The 6,917-nt window shown below is 41.3% G+C and overlaps 1 non-coding gene across 1 annotated transcript; it reads right to left on the bottom strand.

Annotated features, from left to right (window-relative positions):
• Positions 1–5,654: 5,654 nt before the first annotated feature.
• LOC112864416 (U6 spliceosomal RNA) lies at positions 5,655–5,760 on the bottom strand. The gene has a single exon (XR_003223963.1). It is a non-coding gene; the product is annotated as a U6 spliceosomal RNA (small nuclear RNA).
• Positions 5,761–6,917: the final 1,157 nt, after the last annotated feature.

The following is a 6,917-nucleotide window of genomic DNA, read 5'->3' on the forward strand; positions in this document are numbered from 1 at the left end:
CTTTTTTATAAAGTTTATTTATTTTGAGAAAGAGAGAGAGAGAGAGAATGTGTGTGGGAGAATGGGGGAGAAGCAGAGAGAGAGGGAGAGAGAGAGAGAGAGAAAGAGAGATAATCCCAAGCAGGCTCCCCACTGTCAGCATAGAGCCTGAGGCAGGACTCGAACTCATGAACTGTGAGATCATGACCTGAGCCGAAATCAAGAGTCAACGCTTAACTGACTGAGCCACCCAGATGCCCTGGAACAGCTTTCCTAATAGGCAGATGTAATGAATGATGAATTTATCTTATCAATGTCCCCCCAAATTATTTCCACCAGGTAGGAGTTCTGGGTTGCAAGTGACAAAAAATCTCATTCAAAGTAGCTTAAGCAAAGGAGAGAACTTATGACTAATGTAGATGAAACTCCAGTGACAGATCTGGTTCAAGCTATGTCCTCAGAGGTGCATTTTCTCTGTTGTCTGCCTATGACTCCTGCCACGTCACCCATCCTCAGGGAGGTCTCCCTCTGGGAGCAAAAGTTGGCTGCAGGACTTCCAGGCCTTTTGTGCCCCTACCTGGTTTCAAGTCTGGGGGAAAGGTTGAGGGTCTTTTCTCCAGAACCCCCAGCAAAGTTTTAGTGGTGTCTTGTGGTTCCAACTCAGTGTATGAACCATCTTGAAACCAATCGCTATGGCCAGAGGAATGCAGGATGCTGATTGGCTCTGCTCATTAAGGATCTACTGTAGAGTTGAAAGTGTGCTCAACTCCTACTATACTGCATGGGCTGGGAGTTTGCAAGATTCAGGTGCACTTTACCAAAACAAAGGTAAAGGAGTTCGGAGTTTTCATCTAACTAGGCAGACCAATTAATGAAGAATAGATTGGAAGTAGTGATTGGAACACAAAGTGATCACTTTTGCAAAATGTTCCAGTATTAAAATGTAACTGATGTACTGTGCTGTGGTTCCCCATCTTTGGTTTTCAAAAAACAGTGCATCTTCTCCATATCCCAACATGCTAGATGCATGTCAAGGCCTCATGTGGCCCAGAACCGTTTGCATGTTTGTAATGACGTTGTCTCTACTCTCAACAGCTTGCTGTCCTCTGAAATAAACAGAAAACACAGAACCAGAAATGTTCAGGGTCGCTGCTTTTCTCTTTGTAAAGTGTTTCCAAGCAATCTGAAAGTCATATAGTTAATAAGTGGGGAAAGAGGCTCCATAATCCAATAAAGAAACTGATATTGGATTGCATTAGTTGCCTGTGATAAAGGAGCTCTTCAACATATCAAGACAATGTCTACCTCTAATGCAGCTGCCAAAGTGATATTCTTAAAATAGGGATGTAATCAGGTATTTGCTTATGTGGTCAATTCCAAATTCCTAAGCATGGTTCTCAATTGTGGCCTCATTCTCCACTACTTCCCATTAAAACACTTGATATTCCAGACCCAGTGCATTCCTTGTATAAGCTTTCTAAATCATTGCACATGGTGTCTCCTCTGTTCTATTTTCTACATACCTCAAGTAGCATATCAAGTGTCACCTCCTCTCTGAAGCGTTCTCTAATTTTCCTGAGCAGATTTAGAAGTACCCTTCTCTGATCTTTCATTGCATTGCATGGTAGTGGTTTGTTTTTGTTTTTGTTTTTGTTTTTGTTTTTGTTTTTTGTCCATCTCCCACACCCTGGGACTGAGAGAACCTTGGGAGGAAGTTTGAAATCTGGTGATTCCTGGGAGGTGGCATCTGACATCTGACCGAGCCCTCCAGGGATGAGACCTTAATCTCCTGTAACACCCCCAGACTCATTGCTGGACAATACTCATGTTAGAAAATTCTCTATACTGTGGGTGCCTGGTTCAGTCAGTTAAGCAGCTGACTCTTGATTTCAGCTCAGGTCATGATCTCACAGTCGTGAGATCGAGCCCTGCATAGGGTTCTGAGCTGGGAGCTGGGCGCTGGGCATAAAGTCTGCTTAATATTCTCTCCCTCTCCCTCTGCCTCTCTCTCTCTCTCTCTCTCTCTCTCTCTCTCTCTCTCTGTCTCTCTCTCTCTCTGTCTCTGTCTCTCTGTCTCTCTCTCAAAAAAATCAGTTCTCTATACTGAGCTGAAACCTGCTTCCTCTCTGTGACTTTATTCAAGTGATCCTCATGGCCCTCTGGAGTCACAAGAATAAGTCAAGTCCATTTGGGCCCATGGCCACCCTTCAATCATTGGGAGGCAGCTGTCACAGATCCCTTCTTCAGAATAAGCAGCCTAGACTCTTTCAAGCATCAGTCTCAGGTCTCAGAAGCTGATCTCTCACTATTCAAATCATTGTGCTTAAAACACACCTCAAAAATGTGCACCTATGTCTTGTTCCCCTGGGAGAGGGGAAGGGGAATTATCTGGAGCAAATAGATCCAGGGAACCATGGCTTCCCTTGAGCTGGGCATCGCTTTTCTTCTCTTGCTGCCTAATGACTCAACAATTTTAGTTTTTTTTCAGCTTCAGAATCCTGCTGGCTCAGGTTGTGCTTGTGGTCAGTCGATATTTGAAATATTTCACAATTTAAAAATAAAAATACCTTTAAAAAGCCTCTGTCAATCTAAGTCACCCCTTCTTGCACTTAGGCAATTCATTTTTTTAACCCTCAATGGAAGTGTCTACATTTATCCATATTGCTCTCAACCCTGAAATACCACAACCCTCCCATGCATCATTTCTTAGAGTAGCAACCACAAGTAATGATCACGGGCTGAGGTATTGAACCAGGATTGCCCTGGTGCACCCATTTAACCTTTCACTCCCTGGCCCCTACACGGCCAGCTGGTAACTGGCTTGGAAGCCTACACAGGCTCCCTTCCCTGCCTTCTTCCTTTCCTCTCATGGTAGCGGACACACTACTCAGCATAACTCTTATCTTGGGGGGTGCCCATGTCTGCAGGGAATAGCTATCATAACCAAGCTCAACTTGCAAAGTTATCACTGCCCTAGAGAGCCTCTTCGTTCCATCATCATTGGAGGTATATTATGGATTCTGTACGTGGTGGGTGCTCAATATATGCTAAGTGAAGTCTGGGGTTAATGTGAGGATTCTATTAGAAGAAGAAAGTGAATAACAAATAGTAGAGAAATGAGGCTCCACCAGTTAAACATCAGAAAATGAGACTATTTCTAGTTCAAGAGAACTTGAGGAAAGAGGCTTTAGAGGGAAGATGTGCTGCTTAGTTAAGTAAGGATAACTCGATTTCAAATGTAAAAATTCCAAAATAAGCTGTGTAAGAAAGGATCATGTTAAAAATTTTAAAAAGGCAAGTGCCTTCTTTGATGTGGTCAGACTCTGTAATTGAGATTTCAGTGGGGAAAGTGGGGAGAGTATAATGTTTTGAGATGTGTCTCTTGTGTTGGAAAATTCCGAAGAGAGGTCAACTTTTCCTTACTCCATAGCCCAGATCTTTCAGAGCTCCTTAGGCTGATCAGGTACATTCACCCTGCCAATGGATGACTCTGTCTGTCTTAAATGCTCCACAAGAAGTGCCACCACAGAGTTGTTGTTATGGACTGAATCCCACCAAGATTCATATGCTGAAATCTTACTCCCCGCAAAGTGTGATATATTAGAAGGTGGGGCCTTTGGGAGGTAATGAACTCATGAGTGTGGGGCCCTTGTGGATGGGATTAGCACCTTTATAAAAGAGACTCCAGGGAATATCTCTGCTCTCCACCATGTGAGGATACAAGGAGAAGTTGGCCATCTGCAAATCAGAGGAAGCGGGCTCTCACCAGAACCCAACCATGATGGCACCCTTAACTTGGACTTCCAGTCTCCAGAGCTGTGAGAAATAAGTTTCTATTGTGTAAGGCACCCAGTCTATGGTATAATTTGTTATAGCAGTCAGAATAGATTCACACAGTTGTGTTGAACATGAAGCAGGCATTGTGGATTTGAGCAGCCCCTACTGCACTCAGCCTTGGAGCTCTTGGAGAATATTGAGATTCTTATCCCTGAGGCAGCTATACTCTTACTTGTATTCTTTTAACTATTAGAGGGATATACAAGTTAAAGCTAGAATTAGAAAATAATGATATTTCTTGGTCCTACTTTTCTTTCTTTTTCCACAAGGATTTGCTAAGTGCTCACAAGAGCCCATGGGGTGCCTGAGTGGCTCAGTCGGTTAGGCATCTGACTTTGGCTCAGATCATGATCTCACAGTTCATGGGTTTGAGCCCACATCAGGCTCTGTGCTGACAGCTCAGAGCCTGGAGCCTGCTTCAGGCTCTGTGTCTCCCCCTCTCACTGCCCCTCCCCCAGTCATGATCTCAAAAATAAATAAACATTAAAAAAATTAAAAAAAAACAGACCCCCCCCAAACTGTTCTTGGCCCTAAGATGATCAAGATGAGTTAAATAGACTCTCAGAATTATTTTCATATAGAGTAAATATAGTTGCAAAAATATATACTGGGTAACAAATTGAGAGCGTCCATTGGGTCAAAGATGGTGGTAGAGGCACAAGTGAGGCAGGAATCATGTGAGGAGAGTTTCAAATGATGGGCACAAACATGAATAAAGAATGTGGGCAGCCATATAACTGTTCTCCAATTGCTGGCTGTACATTACTTCTGGAATATACTGTCACTAAGTATGCTATTTCTCAAAAGCATCTCACTCCTGGGCATTGGAACAAATACATGGTTCTTTAATATAATGTGTCTCAAAGAATTATTTTCTATCTTGTCAGCAACAAAAAAGTAATAATTCTGTGCTTTAAAGAATGAGTTGAAGGTGATACAGTGACAGAAAGATTTAAAAAACTCCACCCAAATGGATAAACGCTGCACACAAAAAGAGTATATTTAGGTAGCAAAATCACTTAGGAGCAAGTTGTCGAATATTGATTGGATGATGCCGAGAAAAGAACACACTTGCCATGTTCTTTGAAATTTGAAAATATAGCTTCATATGCTTTATGGAGCTTAACCTATTTGAATAAAAATGAAATATCTCCAGGCTAGGAAGAATATAGCTGTGGTCTGCTGCTGGTTCCTTAGGATTGCAGCTCAGATGTAAAAGGTGGGGATTCAAAAGGCATAGATTTTTGGTTTATGCTTCCTGCTGGGTAAGACATGCAGGGGGAAAACCAAGGCGAGAGAACACTGACCAGTTTGCTTGAGGAAAGAAAGTAAAACTTGAAGTGTGTGACAAGATTTTTCTCTTGGAGATTAGCAGTTACTTTCTTTGTAATCTCTCTCTCCCTCCTGTTTTTGTTCTGTTCTATTTTGTCTTGTTTTGGTTTGTTTCTTTTTCTAAACTGAGCAAGTAACTTCCTCAAGGGCCAGATTTTTACTTACTTACTTACTTATTTATTTACTGGAGTTCAATAATTATTTATTGGGGAAAAAAATGGCTGATAAAACCCCAGACCCCGGCTTAAACCACCCCCTTGCGCTCACATACACTTGACACTCAAAACCCACATGACTGCAACACCAGATTTTCTGGACAGCAGAGGTGATGCCTTCCGGGGTCTCACCCCGCCACCCTCTGAACCTAGCCCGGGGGAGGGTGGGAGTCTAGTAGACTTACCTAGAGAATTATTTCCGGGTCGGAGTCTAAGTCCAGTCCTCTCCCTGATGGTTCTGAATCTGACTCCGCTTCCTGTACAGGGAGGCCACCTGGGCACTGGTGATAGAAAACTATGGAACACTTCTCGAATTTGCGTGTCGTCCTTGCCAGGGGTGATGCCAATCTTCTCTATATCGGTCCAATTTTAGTCTATGTGCTGCAGAAGCCAGCACAAGGGCAGGATTTAAATCACACAGCTTTTTAAAAGAAATTGATTTAGCTTACGTCTGCTTGGTATAGCTTAAAAATGTTGCTCTGCTAAGGACTTCAGTGATAACAGTGTTCAAATATTTTGGAAATACCAGGAGATTATGTTCTGCATAGATTGGGCATGGGTCTAAACTTCATTGTTTTTGGCAACTTTTATGCCCCAGAGACTCAAAAGTCATTTGTCAAATGGTCTTATATATCTTATTACAAAACCTAATCAGAAAGCTCTAGTTATTTGGAAATAATTTTTAAAAATGTATAACCTTTAACACAATGCTAACAATAAAATTTTCTTTAGCTCTTTCACTGAATATGCTTTAGTTTATTGCTTCATACAATAAAAAAAACTTGAATAACAAATCTAAATATTCTCAGAAGTCTAAATGCTTTTAGCGGGAAAACAAACAAAATGAGTTAGGCTTCAAATTAAAAGGTCAAAAGAAACAGATTTGGTAAAAATATTTATCCATATCAAGTGAGTCATTGTTTCCAGTTGGATAAATACATTGAGAATTACTTAAAATAGTTTCTGGGAATTTCATTATTTCTTGATGTCTTATCAACATTCGATTTGCTTAGAGTCGTGCCCCTGACTCACTTTGGAAAGGCTATGCAGCTGTTTACAGATTCGGCAACAATTTAAGACTAGCAGAAATATCCCAGCAAGTACTAGGGCTCTGTCTTCACCACTGTTGTAATTAGACCCACGCCCAAGGGGAATTAGAAGCAGAATTGACTTGAGAAGAAGGTTCCAGAAACCTAGGTTCTAATCCCAGTTCTGCACTCAACATGCTCAGAGGCTCTGTTTATAAGACTGTGTGGGTGCTGCTCCTGTCTTTAATCACTAGTCTTTTTTTTTTTTTTTTGACATTTTATCTTATTATCATTCTTTTTTTACTATTTTTAAAATTGAAGTATAGTTAACATACAGTGTTAGTTTCAGGTATAAAATACAGTGATTCAACAATTCTATACATTATTCAGTGCTCATCATGATAAGTGTACTCTTATCCCCATCATCTATTTCATGCATTATCCCACCTACCTCCCCTCTGGTAACTATCAGTTTATTCTCTGAATTTAAGTCTATTTGCTTTTCTCCTTTTTTTCTTTTTTCACT

Source organism: Puma concolor, chromosome A3 (assembly GCF_028749965.1).
Source record: "Puma concolor isolate L17-30 chromosome A3, mPumCon1.1.hap2, whole genome shotgun sequence".
Classification (NCBI taxonomy): Eukaryota; Metazoa; Chordata; class Mammalia; order Carnivora; family Felidae; genus Puma; species Puma concolor.